We start from the raw sequence: 10,742 nt of genomic DNA, 5'->3' as shown, positions 1-10,742 counted from the left end.
TATTTTAAAGTTATGAATAAAATACCAAAATAACGCTGTGGCTAAGTTTTATAATATAATTTAAATAGCAAGTTCTATAATTGAGTATTTACTCTAATGCTTTAATTCAACTGTTTGAACTTTTGCTTTATATGTTAGTTACTTATACCGTGTGAAGACTTGAAGCCTTTAGTTAAAGAGAATAAAGTATTAAAACATATAGTTTCTATACTGTTTTATTTAAAATCGATATTTTAATTTATAGTAATCATAATATAGCTTTTCTACTAATTGATAAAAGATGGCGCCATAGAGTATTAAGCGTGTGTTTTTCTTTGTACTATTGTCAGCATTTTAATCTGAAGTAAGTGTGCATCTTAATTTGTTTTCGTTTGTATTCTGAGCATTTTTTAAATAAAATAGTTTCATGTGTTCTTTCACTGCAATGCAGACTGAGGAAAAAAAGAAATGAAGCATACCACGTAATTAATATATTTGATTTATAATCATATTTATAAATACCTCAAAACTCGTTCCTTAGAACGCTCAATTATTATTTGATTATATATTATTATATAATGGTTTATGATTAGATTTTAAACTACCTTATTTTTTTACTAGTTGAATTAACATTTTATGGGATCTCTATGTACAATAATCAAGAAATAAATAATGGCTGATGTATATATAACATGTTAGGTAAGGGGTTTCAATTTAGACGTTTGCTGATGTATTATTAGGAAAGGGGTTGTTTCAGTTTAGACACTTAATTGAAGCTTCCCTAGTTTTGAATAAAAGTAAGCTATTTCCAAGACTGATCAGCTATTTTAAAATTTAAAGAAGTTTATAAGAAGTGAAATAATTCAATATTTTAAATACTTTTAATAATATTGTTCTTGTAACTTTAAACAAACATCTGTTTGTATATAGTGTTGTTATTTTATTTGTATTTGCTTTAATGGAGAAAATGTTTTAAGACCTTTTGAAATAACATGCATCTTTTAATTTTATCTTCAGAACTGACTGTAAAATTTATTCAGATGAAGTTGATATTTTAAAATTAATCTGTACAAAAAAATATAGTATAACCTGTCTTTCTAAACACATTCAATTAATCAAACAAAAAAAAACTGAATTTTCATGTGCCTTTTCTCAAATTTCAATTGTTCATCTACATTTTTAGAATGTTTAAAGATTAACAATACTTCTGCACCTTTAATCTTATGATATAAATAACAAAGTAATTCTTAGGCATTCCATGTGTGATATTATATTTGTTAAATAATAAAGTGCACCTCATATAGATCAATAAACCTGACATAGCGCTGTAACTACATGGAAATTAACTTTGTTCAAATTGCATTGAAATGAAAGTTCTTGTAGGTTATCTGTTGAATTAAAAGTCGTGATTTATTTTATTACTTACTTAATTAAACATCAAAGGAGTAAGACTAGATAATAAACCTCTGTGAAAGAACTCTACTGCAGGAGTTTTCTTTCAGAATATTTCCTTGAGATGGGGTTGACTAATGCATTGTGGGTAATTTGAGGGCTAAAGGTGAAGTATATGTTTAAATATTGTCTTGTAAACCCCTAAGTTAAGTAGTACAGTTTTAAAGGTATATACCTTTCTCAAACCAAATATTATTGTTTAGAAATAAAAAGCAACATATATTTGCCAAAATATATATATATATATATAAAATGTAGGTGGAAAGTTGAGTTTAGGGGAAAGTATTCCCCCAACACTTCAGGAAGAAATAAAATCCTGGTATTATATTACTCCTGATGGTTTATTTAATTTCATAATGAACAATTATGATTATTTGATAGTGTTTTATCCATGTAAAAATGAAGTAAAAGAAATATGAACAAAGTTTTGACAAGAATTTTCACCTCTTTTCAACATTCAAATGATATTAAAACCACCCATCTTGTGAATAATTTGACTGATTATATATGAACATTTAGTTCATAGGTTGTAAGTTACTTGTTTACTCAGAATAAATTTTTGCTAAATAAAGAGTTGCTTATGCAAAACATAAAGATCTTTATTAGTTTCTTTAAAAGTTCTGTGCAAAACTTTTAAAAGATATTTTATGCTATGACTTGTAATGTTTTGAAGTATTTCAACTGTTTTATTAGGATAATTATGATTGTGAAAAAGGTTTTTTTACTTCAAGTAGAAAATGTTTAAGGTAATTTAACCACTATATGTTAATAGCCTTTAGAATTGAATGTAAAACTCTTAACAAAAGCACAAATTCTTAGTTTGTTTTCTGTTTTTGAGAAATATTGAAATGTAGCTGTGAGGAATGCCTACAAGGTTTCTCTGAGTTCTATATTTTAAAACATCCATTCATGTGTTAAGAAAACCAAGTAAAACCAACTGTTTTGAGGATGTTTTGTGATCGTCACTTAGAGGACTCTTCATTACATATACTTTCCTGTCTTTGTTGACATTATTTCTTCAGCCTTGTGTTGGGTTCTGCTTTAGAACATGTATGAATTGTGTACTGTGTTTTCTTTTATAACGTGTGAATTCTGTATTGGTATATTCTTTAGAACACCAGTTGTTAAAACAAATTCTCTCTGGGTATGTTTTACTAAGCAAATATTTTCTATGCATTTGAGAAGTGTGTGCTGCTTAGTAGGTGATGCAAATATATGATGTGATAAGAAATGCATTAGTAATTGTCATGCTGTATTTGTGGTTATATTAATTATTCACACACAGTCTTATGTGTATTCATTACTAATCTACTCGCTTTTTGTGTACCACACAAATGTTTTCCAGAACAAAGCTGTTTCTCTTGTACAGTCATTGTGTGTCTTCTTGATACTTAGCATCTGTGTTCTAAAGTTGTATATCCATCCAAATGATGACAGTTACAATACAGATCAAGATGATATTTTGCCTTCTATTTTATCATTCTGTAGTAATGTGAACCAGTATCATCAATGTAAAAACCAAGTTCAGGAATCACTTTGAAGTGGTATGCTGTTTATATGTGAAAATGTTTCACAATCATTTATGACAAGTGAGCTCTTCTGCTATAAGTCTTCCAAACAGTATATTCTGTATATTGAGCTCATTTTTTTTTAGTTTTTTCTTGTTTTTCTTGCTGAATGTTTTCATTATAGCGTAATGTATGTATTATAAAACCCTCTCCTTGAGAATACTGTGAGGTATAATAACTTTTCAGGATGAAATCTAAATTATGAGTAACAAAATTAGCGAATAACTTTATTAAATAATTTCATTCTCATTTATGGCTGTATTCAAACTTACGTATATTATACACCTGCTGTTACATTAGAAACCGGTGTTTCAAGCGCTACTTTTGGTAACACGAACATTGGTGGATTTTAATTCCGTATAATGTTTCTTACTTTTAAATCTGTTTAGTTTGACGCTTGTACATCGACTTTTCTTGTATGACTTACTTGTATCACACGAAAGCGCTACTGAAAATAAACGTGGCGTTTAAAGCTGCATTATTTTGTACACACTTTCAAGATTTCTGTGAATCAGCATATACGTTTTTAGTCGTATTTTCTTGCATTTCTATGTAAATAAAGCGGATGCAAACAATAAACACACAACCCATTCTTAAAGAACTTTATCACAACACTGTTCTGTTTTGTTACTCTTAACCTTGTAAGGTTTTCGTTATTCGACGTATCTTATAACAAAATATCTTCTGTTTTCCAAAATATGAGTATTATTAATTCATACAGTAGTCCTATTCTCTTATATTATCACAAAAAATAAAAAACAACTCGTACATCAGCAGTTTGTGTCCCAGCATGGCCATGAGGGTTAAGGCATTCGACTCGTAATGCTAGGGTCGCAGGTTCGAATCCCCGTCGCACCAAATATGCTCGCCCTTTCAGCCTTTGGGGCGTTATAATGTGACGGTCAATCCCACTATTCGTTGGTAAAAGAGTAGCCCAAGTGTTGGCGGTGGGTGGTGATGACTAACTGCCTTCCCTGTAATCTTACACTGCTAAATTAGGGACAGCAAGCGCAGATAGTCTTTTTGTAGCTTTGCGCGAAAGTAAAAAAAAACAACAACAAAAAAACAAACATCAGGAGTTTGTATAATAATCCTGCGTTTACATTGTTAAAAAGAAATCTCGTATGGCGGCAGCTCCTACAATAGTCCTGTTTTCTTGTGTTGTTACAAAAACCTATCGCATGAGATAGACTCCTGAACACAGTTATGACTTATTGTAAGTTAGAGCTTTTACAGTAAAGAAGAGTAAATAAAAAAATCATCCTCAAGCACACAGGTGATCGGAACGTCGTGACTGTTTTAAAACACAATATTCTTCCTAAGTGTAAAGTTGTAACTTCTGATAAAATCATGACGTATCTTGTACGTGCACAAATATTTAATGTTTATAGTTGGAAAAATATGAGCGTGAAGTTATGTACATAACGCTGTTTTCTGCAGGCAACACATCTGCAGATGTTTACTGTTATTTTAATGTAAATTATGTAGTAAGTATGGGTACTGTATTCGTTTAGTCAGTGACAGCAGTGCTTAATGTTGCCTGTTTTAAAGCTTAGAGGCCACTCAGTACTGCTAAAGGTATTGTGAACATTTCGTAAAATGAATTATACGCTGTAATTTCTTTAACAGTGGATGTATACTTGTCATTCCTTCAATAGCGGAAGTTTTTCCTTATTGCTATAGTGAGTGATTACTAGCGCTTCAAATATTAGCAGTACTATCTGGTTGTGGATTTGGTCGGTTCACGTCAAAACGTTTTGGTACACATTGTTAACGTGACAGTAACCAAGATAGCAATAATGGCTCGGAGGAAACCTCATCTCATCTGTTATGGGAGAACGAACTGAATAAAATGGGTCACGTGTGCATCTCCCGATCCAGGACAAACACACAGAACATCTGAAGTGTTTTTTGACGTGCGCGAGTTAATTACACAGCATGGCTGGGAAAACCGACATGTGGCTGTTTGCAGTGGGCAAGCTGAAACTATTGTCCAGTCCCTGACTCTTGTCAGTTCGCGTGCGAGGACGCCAGCAATATTGCTTGTGGCAGAGAATTAATGATAAAAATCAGCGAGTGTACTGACATGCACTGAGTTGTCGGTGGATTCGAGGGTTCGGGTTGTTCTGCCTTCGAGTGTCAGATCCTCACCCCCACATTCTTTCATCAACTCGCCTGCCTCATTGATTGTGGCTCGACGGCATTTATCATCACGCTAGTATAAGACAAACCATTGCTACAGTCTGCTAGCATTCACGGGCGTGTTGCTTTTAATTCTACACGCAAAGCTAGTACTAATAGCGACCTTCCAGTTCTTAACTCGGGTGTGGCTTTCTTGTTGAGCGAGGGTTTGTTTGGTGAATGTTAAGAGCACCGCAGGTAAATGGCCCAGCTGGGGCTAGTGTTACCAATGGATGACGAATAACATCTAGCGTTCTGTGATTGACTTTGGTAAAGTTTACCACTGTGATATGTAAATAACACTCACGTTGAGCTGGAAAGGGTTTGTGTGGTGTATATCAGCCATAAATACATTAGTATTTTCTACTTAGAAATATTTCCGTTACCTTGAGTTTCGAATCAGTTTCATTGTACAAGAAAACTTTATTTTCTTTTTGCTACTGTTGGAATGTGGGTTGTCCACAATTAGAACGACTTAAATATTTGTACCTGAGAGATTTATAAAAAAGAGTTTTGTGATAAAACGTGTGTCCACATGATGTCCCTCAATCTAAACACGTGTGTCCACATGATGTCCCTCAATTTGAACTCTAGCTTCTTTAGTCGAATGGTTCTTTTCATCCTCTCGTGTTCTCCGACTACGCGAGTTTTACAGATAATAATTGATGTGGTCTTGTGTTAGATATAAGATATGGAAAGCCACGTGGTGAAAGATTCGACTGGGTGAAGGAACAGCTTGGTTCACAGCTGTGAAACGTGTACCTAAAGAAAGTTAATTGTGAGTTTCATGTGTCGAATTATTGTAATTTGTCATCATTGTTTCCCTTACAATTTAATTTAGGCGTAAAACACGCAGTAACTATAGTATTTGTAGATCGTGAGTTTGGTTTTAAATTAACACGTATTCGGGGTATAAATTGACACGAAAAGTGCGTCCCGTACTTTTCTGTCTTGGCTTATAGATCACTTGTTGTTTTACAAAGAAAGAGACATGTGTTTATCAGTATTTATACAAATTAAAATTGAGAGAAATAAATAAAACGTGTAAAATGGAGCTTTCCTCTTTCCACATGTTAGTTTCATCACTGAGCACGTTTAAACTTTCAATTTAAATTGTACAATTGTTTGAGCTTGTTTTGAAAAGTCTAATCGAACATATTCGTCATTGAGGGCTTCGCAGTTCTATCTGATTGTGGTGATACAGGGATGAGGGCTTCGTAGTTCTATGTGATTGTGGTGATACAGGAATGAGGACTTCGTAGTTCTATGTGATTGTGGTGATACAGGAATGAGGACTTCGTAGTTCTATCTGATTGTGGTGATACTTACAGGAACTTTAGCCATAACACACTAACTGTAGCCAAAGTTTATAGTGTATAAACATTTTGGTTTGCTTCACAACGCAACTCTGAATATTGCGTAGTGAAGGAAGCTCTTTGAAGCTTTAGCTGCGAACCTTAAGTCTAAAACACCAGTTACCATGAAATTGATGTATGCAGATCTTGAGTGTTTATTGGTTATTCGTTGCTTTCCCAGTATGTTGAATAGCTTATGTGTAGAAATAACCGAAAAATTGCATGTTTTATTTTACAAGTTGGGTCTTCTGACAGAGAATCTCAAAGTTCGTTTGGCTGGAATACTTAAATCTGTTCATGGAATGTTTTTGTAGCATATATATATCTATATATATACACATGTCAATATGAAAGCCTTCGATAAGAAATTGGTTGTTACATATAATAGAAACTGATGAGCCAGATTTAAGACTAATCTCTTGGTAAATAGAGCTACAAGTAAACCTAATCTTCGAATTAATGTGGTTGAAATTACAGGACGGCTCTTCTAATAGACAGTACTTGCAGTGTACAGTATATTATCTGATAACCAGTGCTGTCAGAGTTGTAATTTGGTGTTTCTTATAATCAAGTACTCGTGTAGACCTTGTACTACTGTACATAGCATGTTCAGCCATATGTTACATAATGTTTGTAGAGGTTTCATAATACTATTGGAAAACAATCAACGGCCAATAGTTGTTAATCTGTAAACCACAAACTTTTTTTAAAATATATTAACAACATCTACATCAGGCTGTGAATACATGATTGAAGGCTGTTAATTAATTTTTGGTTAATTCGCATCACATGAATACATTTCATTTAAATATTTTTGAACAAATAAGTTACGTCGTATTATCCGAATGTTTTACAAGACGATGTTTGTTTTTTTTCTCTATCGTCTTCACTGAATTAATTCCATACCAGTTAACATATATTATTGGAACATCATTTAAAGACATTTTCAAACAATTTTTGTTCAAAGTTAATAAGTTTTGTTATTCTAGAAATTCTGATTTGTTTGGGTTTTAGTTTCAGTCATAGGCCTACATCAGGTATCAGTTAATTGAACTAAACTAGTGATTGTTAAAAATTTTAATTTGCGAGGTTCTTTTAGCAGTAAAGTTTATTCACTCTAAAGAAAGTTGTATGAAAACATCATCAGAAAATATTAGTCTACAGTTAGTCAAATAATATTGTTTAATCATTTATCGTAGGACTTTTTTTCTTCTGCTATTTCTAACTGTTCGATTGATGACAGCATTGTGTTTATTCTGAAAATAGAAAATACATACGTGTGGTTCATTGTGCGTAAACTTTATTTTTTTTACAACGAAACGCTAAAACGTTACGTATTGTTGTACATCATCAAATGTGGTGAGTTAGTAATTCATTACGAACCTGTTATCATTGGACATGAACGTCACTGGAAGTACTTAACCTTTGCTAATGTCATGTAAACAACGTGTGTCTGAATCAGTGCTGAAAGCAAGCTTCTCATCTGATATGTGACGTCAGTACTAGTGAACGTACGCAACATTTTATATAAGTTTTGAAACGAATTTTATGGTCTTCAGTGTATATGAGGCAATAATGAACGTCGATCTGAAAAGGTTATTGGTTGTATTGATTAATTTCGTATAAACTTGTATAAAATAACTCGGATTTGGCTTTTGATTTGCTATCGTTCCTGTAGTTTTGTTAAATCACATTTGGGTTACTCTTTGAACATTCCGTCACCAAACATGTTCATCCTTTCAGCCGTCTACCGTTGTAACGTGACAGTCAGTCCCATTATTCGTTCATGAAAGAGTAGCTCAAGAGCTGCAGTGAGCAGTATTGAACCACTGCCTTCTTTCTGGTCTGTTATTTCAAAGTTAAGGACGGTTAGCGCAGATAGCCCTCTAGTATTTAGCTTTGGGTAAAATTCAGTAAACCAATTATATGAATACTGATTTCATAAGTTGTAAGAGTCACAAATATTTTATTATTTTCTACAAGAGCAAGTAAATAACCTTTCACCCCTTGATCGGCACATGTGGAAAGTAGTTTTTAAAACTCCATACTCACTTCATCTTGGATACCAACGCCTCTGTTGTTCGCATACGTATGTGCCTGTTTATGTGGTAAGTTTCTCTCAAGTCCCGTATATGTGTGTACACTACTGTAAGTTTTTATATACTGCCTTGTGAATTATATGTAAATTAGCTTACGATAATTAGTCGATTATTGTGTCAGTTTTTGTTCATATCGTTTTTCTATCTGCACTATCTAATTACATTGAATATTGTAAGTAACAGAAGATATTAACCTTTGTTTAATGAGATGTGGTTTAGTGCATATATGTTTACCGTTTAACATCCGTCACTTATCTAGCTTTTAATTCTTAACTTTTGAGTCGGTATGTTTTAATGAGCTCACGTGTGTGTGTTTTATTGTAAAACATAACTCTTCAGTAAAATAGATAGGTGTTGTAATCAAAACATCCTTTTGTAGTAACCGGGTTTCTGTACATTTGTTGATAGTTATAATATACAAGCAACAGAAGGAATGGTCGTATAAAAATTCAGTATTTTTATTGTTTTATTTTTCAAGAAATTTTAGTATATCAGCATAGATATGTAGGTGGTGTAACCGCCTGTGGTTAGTAACGAGGTAGTTTCGTGTGTCTGTTCTTTTTTACATCAAAACTTTAGAAGGTATACAAACAACATCCCCTCGCAACATTCCTGTCCATAAAGTTTCATTATCATTATTATTATTTACTATAAACAAGGAATACAAAAATCTGAAGCTGGTTTATGCTTTATCATGAATTTTGAACAAGGATAAGCTTATGTAAGATAAGTTATAAAAGTGGTTATTTCTATGTAACAATGTTCAAATTCCTTTTCTTGGCGGACAGCAAATACTGACTGAAATATTTATCAGCCTTGATACTTCTGATACTGTGATTCACAAAATATAGGTAGGTATGTTGGGGTTTTATTATAGCTTGTAGATCAAAACGGGGACCATTGATTTTTCTTTCTGTGCTCATTATGTTCCTGTGTTTATTATGCTCAACTGATTCTATTTCTGGCTGTAGCATCATCGTTTCTCAGAACATCACATCCAAGGCAAATAACTTCTTAAAACCTTTATTTTATTTTTTGCATTTCTTGATGTTATTGAGGTGCTTGATTACCTTACAATAGATTATAGAGCAAGACAATCAATACATGAAGTATCATGTTGTTGTTTTTTACGAGAGAGCGTTTAGAAAAAGAAACTCCGCACGAGGGGTGTTCTAGACTTTAAGGTTTTTGTTATATGCGTGCTGTACTAGTAGATGCACCATGGACGCTTTCATGAATAAATTTTGATAGTCACTTGAAATACAGTAGTTTGAGTATTCTTATGATGTTGGGTAATACACTGTGAACGAGAACAGATTTTAATACACCAAACTAAGATATATTTCCCGGTATTGCTGTGGTGTTTCGTAAAAACAGTGTAGACGTTCTCATCAATAGGTTTTGCTACACAAAGTCAAACAATTTCATTTATGATCTAGTGATTAGAGTAACCGCACTATGAATCCATGTACATATGGTTCGCGAACTGTCGCCCATAAAAAGTGCTCCGCTCTTTGAAGCCATTGGTTTTTCTCCAAGATTCCATGATTAACAGTAAAATTCCTCTATTCGATCAGACAGGAGTAGCCCAAATGTTGGGTGTGGGTAAAGTTGTTTGATGGCTGTGTGCTGTTAGCCCTGATAGAAACTCGGTAACATTTCAACTATTGGTAAACATCCATTAAAGGCGGTTTCATTGTTTAGTCTGCTTGTGGTTCACACACACAATAAAACCAGCTACTTTAACTTCAACATACTCTGGTCTGTTCGCCCCTTTTACTTTCTCAATTTTCCAACATATATGAGAATAGCAGTACTTTAATTTAAAATGCACACTACTAGATTGTCTGGTGCAGATTGTATTAACTTCGTGCGTGTCTTGTGGTTAAGTGTTACATTCATTACACATTGCCGACAGATTTACTGGTTTCAAAGGCAAAGTGACTGTAAATATTGATTTGTATATTTAACCATTATGTTTCCTGTGTGCGAAAAACGCAAAGAGCGCGTATGTATTCGTTAACGCCTGTGCTACAGCTAGCTTAGTCTTTTGTAACTTTTGAAAGGATCGTTTGTGTGTTGGTGCTGTTTGTTTGTGATACATCAAG

At 33.2% G+C, this 10,742-nt stretch overlaps 2 protein-coding genes across 2 annotated transcripts in view; one reads left to right on the top strand and one right to left on the bottom strand.

The window, feature by feature from the left end:
• LOC143242211 (uncharacterized) overlaps positions 1 to 10,742 on the bottom strand; it is a 558,288-nt gene that overhangs the window by 125,170 nt on the left and 422,376 nt on the right. The window lies entirely within an intron of this gene.
• Positions 5,732 to 10,742, top strand: part of LOC143242159 (uncharacterized) — a 57,064-nt gene continuing 52,053 nt past the window's right edge. Inside the window, exon 1 of the mRNA XM_076485474.1 lies at positions 5,732 to 5,958. The gene's annotated coding sequence lies outside the window, so the exon portion shown is untranslated. The remainder of the gene's footprint in view (positions 5,959 to 10,742) is intronic.

Source organism: Tachypleus tridentatus, unplaced genomic scaffold (assembly GCF_004210375.1).
Source record: "Tachypleus tridentatus isolate NWPU-2018 unplaced genomic scaffold, ASM421037v1 Hic_cluster_2, whole genome shotgun sequence".
In the NCBI taxonomy this organism is placed as follows: Eukaryota; Metazoa; Arthropoda; class Merostomata; order Xiphosura; family Limulidae; genus Tachypleus; species Tachypleus tridentatus.
The sequence above is the reverse complement of the archived record's forward strand: the minus strand, read 5'-3'. Positions and strand labels throughout refer to the sequence as shown.